This window comes from Rhagoletis pomonella, unplaced genomic scaffold, assembly GCF_013731165.1.
Source record: "Rhagoletis pomonella isolate Grant_MI unplaced genomic scaffold, Rhpom_1.0 Rhpom_scaffold_00005, whole genome shotgun sequence".
In the NCBI taxonomy this organism is placed as follows: domain Eukaryota; kingdom Metazoa; phylum Arthropoda; class Insecta; order Diptera; family Tephritidae; genus Rhagoletis; species Rhagoletis pomonella.
This window is the reverse complement of record NW_023458559.1, coordinates 47,945,340-47,958,917: the sequence shown is the minus strand read 5'-3', so window position 1 is coordinate 47,958,917 and position 13,578 is coordinate 47,945,340. Positions and strand designations below refer to the sequence as shown.

The 13,578-nt window shown below is 37.4% G+C and overlaps 1 protein-coding gene across 4 annotated transcripts in view; it reads left to right on the top strand.

Moving 5' to 3' along the window:
* LOC118739080 (protein naked cuticle-like) overlaps window positions 1-13,578 on the top strand; it is a 236,991-nt gene that overhangs the window by 143,320 nt on the left and 80,093 nt on the right. The gene's annotated exons all lie outside the window — the stretch shown is intronic.

Below are 13,578 nucleotides of genomic sequence, written 5' to 3'. Positions count from 1 at the left end.
GCGTTTACACGTACACATATATTGTAGAGATTTGCGTAAATGAACTTTTAAAATAAAATATCAGATCTAGTCCATTTAAGGTGAATAGGGGACCACTCACCACGGCTGAATATTTCGCCAATGAATTTGCAAAAATCGTAACCTGAAGTGCTATCTTGTCATATGGGCTATGTTGCTAGGCTTACTCTATGCAACACAAAAAATCCAGATAAGCCCGATGATTTCCATTGAAATCCAGTCTCTGGCGTTTTACTAATGTTTTAAAATTTTCTCTCGATTTTGAAACTTTATTGTGCAAAATTTGTACAACGCATTGTGACTTTTTCCCAATTTTTTGGTAAGGCATGGATTCCTCGCATTATCAGGAGGATGTATCAGACTAGACCGAGCATACTTTGAATTGCCAACAAATTATAATTTAGGAAGGTTTTATTGCATGGCAGTTGAGAAGTGCATGTGTAAAAATTTAATAAATTTTAATGAAGGAAATTTTTGTATATACAGAAGTACAAAGCACGCATTTAGGCGCTTAGAGTTAGTAGTCGCGCGTAAACAGATCCAACCGGTACCATCGAGATCAGTTTTGATCATTTGTGCGGCATTGTCTTGGTGAAAGATGAATCACTCAAATCTGATTGCCCATTCCCACCGTTTTTCACAATCGGTCACTTCAATCGCATCAGTTGCTGTCTGTAGAGAGCTCCATCGATCGTCTGCCAACTTTTTAGAAGCTAATGATATAGAATTCCCTTCTTCTTCCACCAAATGTGGAGCAGTTGTCTTGCTGCTATGGATATATGGCCTTGGAGCGGATGGTACGGGTTCGCCGTGCCTATTATATGCCTTCTGACGATTTGGATTTTCTTAATATATCAATTTTTCATCGCCGGTGACAAAATAATGCAAAAACGACTTCGCCTTGTTCCGTTGAAGAAGCATTTAGGAAACAGTGACTCTCCATTCTAAATCGCTTGGTTTGAGTTCGTGAAGCACTCATTTTCCAACTTTCTGGACCATACCAAAGGCTTTAGATCGAAATAAGTGCCATATTAAGCCACGCGTAATATTTTCTCAAGTTCTTCTTTGGTTTCGCACGGGTCTTCGTCCAAGATTTTAAGAAGACCAAAAGTCTAATGGTAAGCAATGCGAGCTACCATTCCGCAGGGCCTGAGTTCAAGCTCGGTTCCAACCCACATCAAACGTAAAAAACAAAAAAAAGTTTTTTTTTTTAATAGCGGTCGCCCCTCGGGAGGCAATGGCAAACGTCCGAGTGTATTACTGCCATGAAAAAAGCGTCTGGTGAAAATAAAATCGTCCTTTGGAGTCGGCCTAAAACTGTAGGTCCCTCCCCTTTATGGGACAACAGCAAGGCGCACGCCAAAAATCGGAGGAGAAGCTGGGCCAAACACTAACATATGTGTAAGCGCCAATCTATTATTATTATTAAAGGAATAAGATAACTTCGAGGCGACAGAGTTTCTGTGACCGAGTGGTTGCTCCTCATCATTTATGTTGGTTGGTTGTGTCTGTTTGCGTACTCACAATGGTAGCAGCTTGCCAAAAAATGTTTACTCAGCATTATTAATATTATGTTTCCTTACTGCGGGGACTGGTTTGGCCTGGACAGCGCTACAATAGAATGCCGAACAAAGGAATAGACGGTGAAATATGGAGATTTGAGCAAGAATTCCAGTTTGATGTCCTAAGTGCTTCGTAATTAATGCCCATTACACATCAGTTAGGTTAAGCTGAAGTGACTGCCGGTGTGCACACCAGCACACTTTATGCCCGCTAAATCGTTGAGGTCTACAAGGGTTCCAGCATCCATGAACCTCAGTCTACTTCATCCGAGTGCGAAAACATTCGCAAAGTAAGTGCCTTACTTATTCAGACCCGCCTCGTCTCTGCAGCTCCTACAGAAGTAATTGAAAGGCACCCCGGGTCTCTCTGCGTGCCTTTCTTAGGTGATTGCGCCTGCCCTTAAGTATTCGGTCGCTTGCCGTATAGCCGCAAGTTTGGCCTGGAAGATGCTGCAGTGGTCCGGTAAGCGGAATGTCTTTTGCACTCCTAGTTGTTCCGACTACACTCCCCTCAAACTTTGTTTTTCATTTCGGTTCCGTCAGTGTAGAAAATAATAGCAGCGGAAGGCCCCGGAAAATCCTGAGTCCATTGCATCCTGCTAGCAATTTCCACTTTACACCAATTGTCGAAGATTCTTGTCTGCGCGTAGTAGTCTGTTCCTTTCGGCAGGTCAAGCTCTTCCAGAATCGAGGTATAATAGTAGTGATTACATGTAAAAACTGATGTTATAGCGTATAATTTCGAAATCGAATATGGCTTTATTTTTCCTTTTTCTGTATTGACGCTTTAATATCTAAAACTCCTACTTGTCCCTGCCCGTGAAAATTATTACCTTTTCTTAATTTAAGAATCACAGCCACATATGTACATATATACATACATACGAGAGCACTCACTATACATACATATGGAAGAATTTGCAATTATTATGTTAATTCAAAAATGCTAATACAAATCTACAATTGTAGTCCTTTCTTAACTTTCATGCCAGACTGGGTATTGAAATGCCTCTGTATGATATTTTAAACCCCCGAGTGTTTCACTCCCCAAACAAGAAATCTCAATTTCTCATTGAAATTCAGGTCATAACCAATGGCTTTTGCGTATGCCTTCAATAAACCGCCATTCGCTTTCGTTCTTTGTTATATCAATACCGAGAAGCAATACTTTTCGCATTTCCCAAACCAACGAATTGTCATAACTTTTGAAAATTGTCAGCGCATACTGCTATCTCCGCTTTCGATTTGAATATTACAAACTTTCGAATTATCAACTTTGATTTCCTAATAATACAGTGAACTGACAAAATCAGCTGTGTCTAGTTGATGCAGCAAAACAAAATATTTAATTACATTTACATATGACAGCTGCAGTCGAAAATTGGTTGATGGGGAGGATAAAGGAAAAAAGAAGAGGTGGGATGACGCACAGTGGGAAATATATGGTAGTTTATAATTCAAAATCTTTACATGTTTTGGAAAATAGTGGCATATGGAGTTTAAGGCGCCGATTGTGTCATCAAAGCTGTCGCCAAAGTAGTGACGATTAAAGCTATTCCCCGTTAGGAATCGTCGCCCATACTAGGCACCCACATTACTTCAGGATGGCTTTCCATATTTCTCATTAAAAAAACTTTCCATTGATGCGCCCACATTTTCATACCACAAAAAATGTCTGTGAAAGGTCTGCATCACCCTAAATATTCTGGAGGCTGTTTCGCCTAATTTGCCATCATGATCTGGAGTTATCATATATGCTTTAGGGATGTGGCAGGGGTAACAGTTATATCCGCCGAATTTTCTCATTCCTCATTCCAGCGTTGGTATTAGTCTACCTGGTGCTCGTTTCTGTATTCCACTATTTCCATGTTTTTTTTTTTGTTCGACTTCTTTTCGCGCAGTCTCTTTGTAGTCGCAGATTCGCTGGAGTTTCTTCTTTTGAGGCTGGTAGTTCTATTGGTGTCTGTGCCAGGCACGGCCGAGCCAAACACATTAGGTTAAGCGGAGTTGGCTCGGAGAGCTGCCGTGCGTTGCATTGTGGATCATAAGCTTCCTTTGAAGGCGGCGTGCTCCGTAAGTGCAAAGAATTTTAGCAAAGAGTTCAGCCATAGGCCCAAGTAGTTTTTCTAAAAAAACTTCCTGAAGTATGTGCCTAGGCCTTGGGTTTTCTCTGGCGCCAGTTTAATTGTGAGTGCTTCAACCATTCTTAGATTCTTGTCACGGCCTGGTTTAGTTTACTGCGGTCTTTTTCTATGTTTTCCTCGGTGATGACGGTGGCTATATTTTTCGCTTGTACCACGGGGTAAGCATCGTCTGGCATCTCCTCGTATACATAGTATGCTATCACAATTTACATTCCGGAGAATTGAAAGGAGGTTTTAACGTAGTGCTATCTTCGATGTTTAATAGTATGCAGCTCCGACCTTTAGTATATTAGCTCCCGGCTTTTCACCATGTTTTTAATGTGTGGAGAAATTTGAAAGCGCTTCTTGAATACGTCTATTTTTAGTCCTCTTTTCGCTATTGATATCGTTCCTTGAGTCGAGATCTAGTCGCTCTGTAGTTGCTTCGGGAGCACTATGTGGCTAATTTAATAGGGTTTGTAAAAGAATCGGTTAAACTTTATAAGTAGTGGTTCAAACGCAGAGTGTTCAAGAATACCATCATTAAGAAGTATTTTAAGTAGAATTGCCACCTTCTAAATTATATTGCTAACGTTTTAAGTGGCGAAATGTCTGAGCGTAAGCCGGATTTCAAACAAAACCAACCAAATTTTGGCACCAAACGAAAATTGTGGGAAGAAGCTTTAATAGACAAAATTTGCTATAGGGTTGCCACCTGTATTAAAACAACAAAATAAGAGGAGTTTGTAAAAAATGTATCGGAGAATGTTTATATGCAAGCAATTATTTTGAGTAGAGTTGCCCGCTAAAAAAAATTAACAAAAAATTTTAAGCGTGATGTATTGTAACGAATACTAAGCTAGTTAATGCCACAATTTTTTATAATCTTTTAAATTTTTTATACAAACTTTTATGCGATTTTATAACCTTTTTCTTCTTCTTCTTTTCTGAGGGCAGAATAAACCTTAACTAACGTGTTTAATCGCTTATAGCTCAGTGCTACACCACAGTGCAACACCAAGCGGATTTCTGATTTTCGTTGCACAAAACAGCTGTTTGACAGCTTCGTAAACTTTGTGCTTAAAATATCAAAACTTCATGTGTGCATTTGCCATATACATTGTGCATACTTAAGTAAGCTTAAGCGACAACATATGCGTACCCATATGCATTAAGTGCATAAGTGTCATTGTAGCTGTCAAATAGTTGCGAAGACACAGTAGCAATTTGAATGAATGAAAATTTCACATTAATTTTAGCGCCCAAAGCGTAATGAAAATGTTGTGGTAAAATTTGAACTTTTACTATGTATTTAGTTATAAACCTATGCGCATACGCATACGGCGAAGGCGAATGCGGAATTATGAAAATTTCCTATGTAGCGCGCCACAAATGCTTAATGCCTTAAGTGGCGTATAAAGTGGATTTTTAATTTGACAGCTGAATGAGCGAATCGTGGCAGTGGTGGCGGCGGCGGCATGGCATGACAAGTAGAAGCGGTTGTAATGAAGAAAAAGGAAAATTAATAAAATTGCAAGCGCATAAATGCAAGTTCACTAGAGTGCTGCATAAAGTATAGTTTTATGTCCGTTTTGGTGTTTTTTTCATGTTTCCTTGCATGTTTTTCAAACGCTGCAGACACTCACCCAACCATCGGCGCCCGCGACATCCATCAAACTTTTACATTTGCGTCGCCAGCAACGCAAGTTGTAACCAAAGTGCTTGTAAACAGTGTTGCCGCGGCCGAAAAATAAAATTTACCAAAATCGTTTAAAATATTTACGAAATCCCGTAAAAGTTAAGCAACTTATTTAATAAATTTGGGATTTTCTTACCAAGCTTGGTAAATTAAAGGCAATCTAAGGCTCAGTTTTATCGGCAAAATTAAAGCCTGATTATGACAACTTAACTTAACTTAAAGAAACTTAGAGCTTAGGAAATCAAAATGAAACAGATTTCGACGTGACATTAAGTTTCGGCTGTTCAATTATAAGTAACATCAATTTAAGAGAATTTTTAAGTGAGAGCCTGTAAATTATGTTAAGTTGCCATAATCAGACTATAAGGATTTATAGTCTAACAGTTGCTTAATTTGAAAAGTATTACCTGCACATTCTTTCAGGAGGGTTACTCTGTAATGCGATGTGAAAACAAATGATTCGCATTCGCGCAAACACATCGTAATCGCATTTCTCTGTCGTATCGCATTACAGAGTAGCCCCCCAGGGCTTTCAACAACATGCGGAAAAACCATAAAAACTTCGCAACATATGAGGCAATCAATATACTTACAAAACTGTGGGCCAAATATATTAAAACTGTGTTTTTTAGTTTTTCTCTCTGATGTCAGGATTTTTTAAGGACTTTGTAATTTCAAAGATATGATTAATTCCAAAAATTATTTAAAAAATTCATTCCAATGTAGAAAAACAGCACGAGTACCAAAAGAAAGAGAAAATTCTGTAGAATTGAAAAAATTAAATTTTTTGCTTCACAAGGACCAATAGGTATTGAAAATATCCTTTTAATTAGTTTTCTTTTTTTTTAAGCAAATAAACTTAGAAGAATGAAATTCGAGGATGTGGTCGAGCGCATATTAATCCTTAACATATAATTTTTTCGAAAATAATTATTGTAAAATCTTAAGGATATTCATTGATAAAATGTTAAAAGGTCATTTTCAATACCTAATCTCCTTATGCACCAAAAAATTTAATCGGCCTTAATTCTACAGATTTTTTCCCTTTAGTTTGGCAGTCATACTGTTTTTCTACATTGCACTCAATATTTTTAATAATTTTTTAAAGTAACTATATTTTTCAAATTTCAAAGTCCTTTAAAAAAATCCCAGAGAAAAACTAAAAACGCAGTTTTACTATATTTGGCCCATGGTTTCACGAATATATAAAATTTTTTGTCTGTAAAATTTACTGTCACACGGTGTAATAGTTAGCTGCCCTTTCACTAGTTTTTTGAATGCATGCATAAAACGAGTTTGGTATCTTGTTATCCATAGTGCGCATGTTGATCTTGTCACGCAAATGGCGGGACCTAATGTTCTAGGTCGACTCCGAACTGCAAATGGTTTTTATGAGAAGCGATTTCATAGCAGAAGAACACTCGGAGGTTTGAAATTGTTACGACCGCGGATCGGAAGTTGAGTAGAGCAACATTTCCTTGAACTTTATATGGGATCCTAAAATAAAATTTTACAGTTGATTAAAATGGTAACTCATAGTCAGAAATAAATTTTTTAGGAAAATTATCCTTTTTGAATATTTTAGTAAAAAAATTTGCAAACCGAAGAAAAATGTAACACTCCAACAGGCAAGAAAAAATCAAATTTAAGCAAAACGGCAACGCTGCTTGTAAATTATTCTCTACATGCAGTTGTATTTATGCGTGTACCTATTTCCTGTCGACAACATGTTTGCCATTTAGACATTTAGCAAAGATTGCAAAGGGGTAAGCAATAAAAAGGCAATATATTTAGTATTCACATTTTTAATGACTTAAGTATATCATAAAAGCGCTCAAACTGCCATACACCCTGCCAGCGCACGATTTTCATCCAGCCTATGCACTCTTCGGTGACTTTGATTGGTTGCCTCTTTTATACCTTTTTTCGTTTTTTTTCGGCAACTAAAGTGCGTTTGTTAATTTCTTTGTTGCACTTTTAATCATTTCTTATAGTAACTTTCTATGTTTATGCGCACTCAACAGCTGCTCCATCAGCCCACCCCCACTGACACTAGTATGGTATCACTACAACAGTGCAAGGTTGAGCTGTCAGCATGCGGCGTGTTGACAGCTTGACAGAGTGGTAGTTGCAATGGGCTTTCGTTATGGAGCGAGAGCGAATGACTCCCACATGCCGTCGGCATGCAAGCAACGTCAATTTACTATCTGTAGCGTGATAAATTTTGATGGACACATGAGTGTAAGTACATAGTTTTCTTTTTGTGACTTCACCAAGGTCTAAGTGTTGGCAAAGAATGTACACTCAAGTCCAACCACTTATGTATGCGTCTAGATGGGAAATGCGTTCAAATTCGTGGAGCTATGTAAACCGAAGTATGCAATGTTTCGTGTAACAGTGCCTTGTTGCAATTGACCAAAATAATTAGACAGGAGCCTTTGGCAACTCGTCATATAAAGCTATTAAGTATAGCATTCCATAAAGCATGTTAGCGACATCATCAATCAATGGATGTTATCTAAGAAAGAGAAATCAGTAAAGCGAAAGTAGATTTACCCTCAAGTTGGTGTACTTTTTCCACTTTTGTGGATTGGGGTTATAGATGAACTTCTTTTCAAACTGAATTGACAAATTCAAATTGAATTGAAAGTAGCTAGGTAAACGATCAGTTAACTGGCATAACGGTCTACTAACTAACGAACTACTAAAACAATCCTTGTCCAACTAACCAGTGTCTGTTATTCTGAGCATCAATGAAGATCCATTATTTTGATGTATACAGTTTTCTGATGAGAATACGGCCTTTCACTATTGTAAAAGAGAAAACGGCCACATTTTCAGCCTTCAGCAGGAATGACCGGGACATTTTAAAGTCTCAAGGATATTCTTAAACGACGCCATATTCAAAATATGCAGAAAATTATTTTCAAAAGCAGAAAACCATACAAATTTTTCGGCTACGTATCATTGAGCCTTGCGAAATACAAGAAGTCCATAGTTAATGGTATATGGCTGGATAAAAACTCGAAGAGGCATTTTGCGGGCTAAAAAAACACCAATAAGGGAAGTTATAGTTAAAGCACTGAAAACAAAAAAAAAAAAAGTTCAAAGGTTACTGGATTGATTGTCCCGAGCAAAAACAAGCTAAGAGTTGCACCAGTTCATTAAGGGAGGCATCAAACAAACCCCTTTCCTTAGGCATGTGAGCACCTCCGAAATCGTTCCCGGGGTATTACAGAATATTGAAGAAGAACTCTTGTTAACAAAGATATAATTGCGACTAGGTAGGCAATTGAAAAACATACTCCTCTCTTAACGAACAAAAATCAACCCCTAGAAACCTAGTTGTTCGTACATTTCTATAGGTAATGTAACTCTTCTTACTACGGGTTTTTAGTTTTTTTTTGCAGACTGGTTAGTGTTGGTATTTACGGAAGAAATTGTAATAGAGGAAGAAGAAATTGTAATAGATGAAATAAAATACCGAACATCAGGTGAGTAAAGGGTATATTTTGACAGTATACAGGTAGTGTTTTTACTTAGGATGACCTAGATGTTGTCAAATAAATAAGAGAAGACCTTCAGAGCCTTTAGGAGAACTATTCTACGTAAAATCTATGGACCTGAATTTGTCGTGGGCGACGGTTTCCGAAAAACCTCTACATTTTTTGAGCTAGATGACGATGCCGTAGTGCAAATATCCTTCGACTCCGCATTCCTAGGAGCTAAAGAACTCAAAGGTAAGGACCAAGTGCATAATACCCTGTCGACATTTCCGGCAAGTGGCTGTTCGCGCAAATGAGCGTGACCAACTACGCCAGGTCGATCCCGTCGATCCCTGTCTATGGGACCTTTATTTGGAGATTCGGCAACTGGTAAATCAACATAAGCGTAAAAAGTGCAAAAGTGCGGCACTGGTGTGAGCAAGCTCTGGTCGTTCCTTGTGTAATCCAACGCGAACGTCTGGCATTTCACGCCACTAGAAGGAAATGAGGCTTCCTGTCTCCACCAGCTTAACCCTCTCACCGACGAAATCAACGGGACCCTCATCACCACCTGAACGAAGAAGGCCGAGCTTCAACTGGGCATTCTCGTCGATGGCACACCAAGTCCGACGGTGAACAACCTGACAATTTTAGGGGTTACCTTTGACAGCCTGCTTTCCTTCTACGCGCAGACAACCGCAATTGTCAATAAAGTACTGAGCTGCAAGCGTTGTTAGCAACATACAAGGCAATTGGCCGGCCGGTTCTGAACTATGCTGTGCCAGTTTGGTCGCCGGAGACTAGTTGGACGCAGTGGACGAAGCTACAAAATTATCAAAACGTCGCACTCCGGACACCGACAGGATCCCTTATGATGTCGCCTGGGCACCACCTTCACAGCGAGACCCAAATGCTTCCTGTAAGGGATGCCACAGGCGTCCCTACCCCAACATCCCCCGATCCCGACATCCCCAATTGGTGTCCGGCATGTGGAGACTCCCCCTATGACACCAACCACCTCTTCACATTTCAGTTCAATCCCACTCAGCTAACACCCCACTCCGAAACCCGTCGAAACAGCTATTTTCTTGGAGCTTGCGACAACGATTGATGGACAAACCGACCCAGATGGGGCATACATAGTAGTGCCGCTACAACAGCAACGAAAAAGGACGCATTTTTACAAAAATCTTTCCTTAAAATAACCGAATTCTTTATATAACTAACTCATATCATAGTCATAAAAAATTCTTTAGTATTTCATAAATTTAATCATTAAAAGTAAATAAAAAAGATCTCACGCAGTTTGCATGATTTAAATTGATGATGAGCACACCAGTTGAAAGAACTCAAAAGCAAGGAAAACTTCTTAACAATTTTAGATTTGTCACATTATACATGCTAATTTCTGCATGGCCTCCACCCCACCGTTTTCTTTGACAACTTTTCAAAGGCAAATACTTTTCTATGCATATATTAAATCTTCCATAGGATTATTTATTTTAGTTTGTTCAAGTTTTTTGTTTCTCTTTCTGTTTTTTTTGTGTCTTTTCTTCATTTGTCAAGCATACAAATCACGCATCTGCCAAGCTGCACAGCTAAAACAAAGAGAACAAGTTTCACAACGCCCACCTAAAGTCATTAAATATTCCACCGGAACAAGCCTTCATATATATATTATATTTATGTAGAAAGATTTGTAAGTGAGCGACGACGATGTTTTTGGGCGCAACGAATTAAAAGAAAAACTTTGGTTTTCAAAAAAAAATTAAAAATTAAAAAAAAAAAACTTGAGAAATAATCTAACTAAAATAAAAGTGAAATCTTAAGAGGAAATCTTCAAAAGAATTCTTCACGGCGCTTATTTAGCATCAATCAAAACAGCGTTGAAGCATTCCGAGCAACAAAAAAGGCGAAATACAAAAACCACTCAGCTGTCCATGGCACACGCAACTTATTTATGTTTGTAGAAATACCGAAAGAGCTGCTGCTTAGCGTGAAGGTAGATTTAGTTGGGTGGATATGGAGGCAGATAAAAGTCTCGGCTCGCAAGCGATAAAAACCTGTCAAATAAACATCAAAGCTTCGTGTCGGTACGCTGATGTTGCTATTGCTTTGTAACTTTGTTATTATATTCGCCGATGCTGTTGTTTTTGCAGTTGTTGTGTAGGAGACAACGTTGACATGCTAAAAAAAAACAGTATTTCACAAGCACCTTCAAACAAAAATATGACACTTAATGCTATCTGATGAGTTTTCTTTTATATGCGACACTTTTTGTTGTTGTTAGTTGCCCATGCTTTTGTTGTTGTTGCTGTTGTTGTTGTTGTTGCTGTTGTTGTTGCGGACGTGGCAAAATACTAATAAAACAATATGAACAGCGGCGGACAAACTTAAAGCAAAGCGCAAAATGCTTTGATGAATAGCGGCAATGGTTCAGTTAGTTACTACAGATGTCAACGTGTGTATATGTGTGTATGTTTGTATGTAAACACAAGAATATCCACATATGTAGGTGTTCTCCAGCCCTCACTTGGCGGTGTACTTTTTTATGACATACGTAGATAGGGTGTTAACACATTAGAGACGTGACAAAAATGCCATTGGCATTCCAGCATCACTCGTTGTTTTTTTTTTTTTTGTGAAGCTAGTAAATTAACACGTTCGATGCCAATGTGACACTAAATAGCATAAAAGCAAAAACCAAAGCAACAACATCAATATGTAGTAGCAACACAAATGTTAATAATAGCGACAAAAAGTATCTACGACCACACCAAAATGAAAAATGTGTTAAGAAAGAAGGTGTTCGACGCTTAAGTGTGTGATCTTTAGGCGGGTTGGTGATAGACAACAGCGCTGCAGTGCATTTTATGGTAAAGTGTGAATTAAGCGCAAAAGTTCAAAGCGAATTCTTTAAGTTATTTTTTAGAGATTTTTTTCCTCTCTACTTACTTACATATTTACTTATTATTTTGTGTCGTCCTCATAAAACTCACTGTCAGCCAGTGTCATATTCGATAGATACTTGATCAACTGTCGGTGTTATGAAGAGCGCTTTTGAAGTGTTGCAAGACACTGTGGGAGAGGGCGGGGATGAACTAAAAGTAACTGTGAAAAAAGCTTTGCTTTATTTATGTGGCAAAGAAAAGTTGCTCAGCTGCATTTTAAATGCGAAAACTTTCAATGTTGCATACCAAAATTTAAAATCATAGATTTCTTTAAAAAAATATATAAAAATCAGAATTATTCTCTGCAAATTGTAGTCTTAAGGATTTAATGAACAAAAAATAATCTATCAAAATTAAGAAATAATGCAAATATAGTAAAGTAAAACATGGAAAAAGGAAAATAAAGGAATTAAAGTGACACACAGGGCGCGTTCAGAAATGCATCAAGCCAAAGCATCAGTCTCTTTTATTTCTAAACTATAATTGATGGAAATGTCAAATATGCGCAACCACGGTTAAAAGCCGAATTGGAACTTAGTTGCTCAAATAAAACATTTCCATTAATTATAGTTTAGAAATAAAAGACTCTGATGCTTTGGCTTGATGCATTTCTGAACGCACCCACAGTGCTCCGACTATATGGAGGCAGGTAGAAAAAAGTCATGGTGACAGTTAATAAAAAAAAAGGTTGGACTTAGAGAGGGAAAATGATACATATCAAAAAAAAAAATACGTGGAGGGGCTCGATACGGACTAATCAGTTTAGGAGCCTTTGGCAATTAACCCATTAAAGCAAGTGTTTTCTTTTAAACTGTAATCAATTATTTAAATGTCGTGGATTATTCAGGTGCAGGTATTTATCATTTATTTGGTACTTTCGTATTTCCTTACCAAAAAATTTACTTTGAAATGTAGATGCTAAAGATTATCAGTAAAAAAAGTGTGAAGACCGGTCCGTCAGGTCTTAAAATTAGACGAATATTTTAGAGAATTTTATGTAGTTTTCGAATATATAATTTGATCTTTACGCGCGACAATGTATGTAATTTTTAATTTAATGTTTCCGCCCACAAGAGTAGAAGGCGTTGCAATTATTCCAACTTTACCAAATTTGATAATTCCCTATTTATAAGCAAAACTAGAGCACATATCAAGTTTCAGTAAAATCGGTGCAGGTGTACTATTATTTCCACTTGCCTCCATTTAGTCGAAACACTGTGTGACATAAAGTGAAACAACTTGAATTCTGACAACTATCTTGAAAACCTTGTACTGACTTGCGAAAGACTAACTGAAAGATCTGCTGAGGAGGAGCTCTTATCGTTATGCTGTTAGTTTTTAGCAAAAAGTTTTTTAAGAAGTAAATTAAATTAAAAACCATATATATTTTTCTTTTTAACACAATAAAAATTAATAAATTAAATAAAAAAACTAAAATAAAGCAAATGAATAAATGAAACTAACAAAAAAAATATTTTTTCCTCTTAAAAACAATAAAATATGCAAACTTAATACGTAGTTAAAATTTTAAAAATATTTATATTATTAAAATCTACAATCTAAAAGAAAAATAGACTTAAAAAAGGACAAAATGTTTATTTAAAAAAGTTCTTAACCCTTCGATTTGTGAGAAGGTCCCTAGGGACCTTTTCGTATTTCATGTGCCTATATCTTTTTGTTCAATGCATTTTTGAAAAGAATTTATACATGTATTCCAAGAATAAATTAAGCTGAATCGTT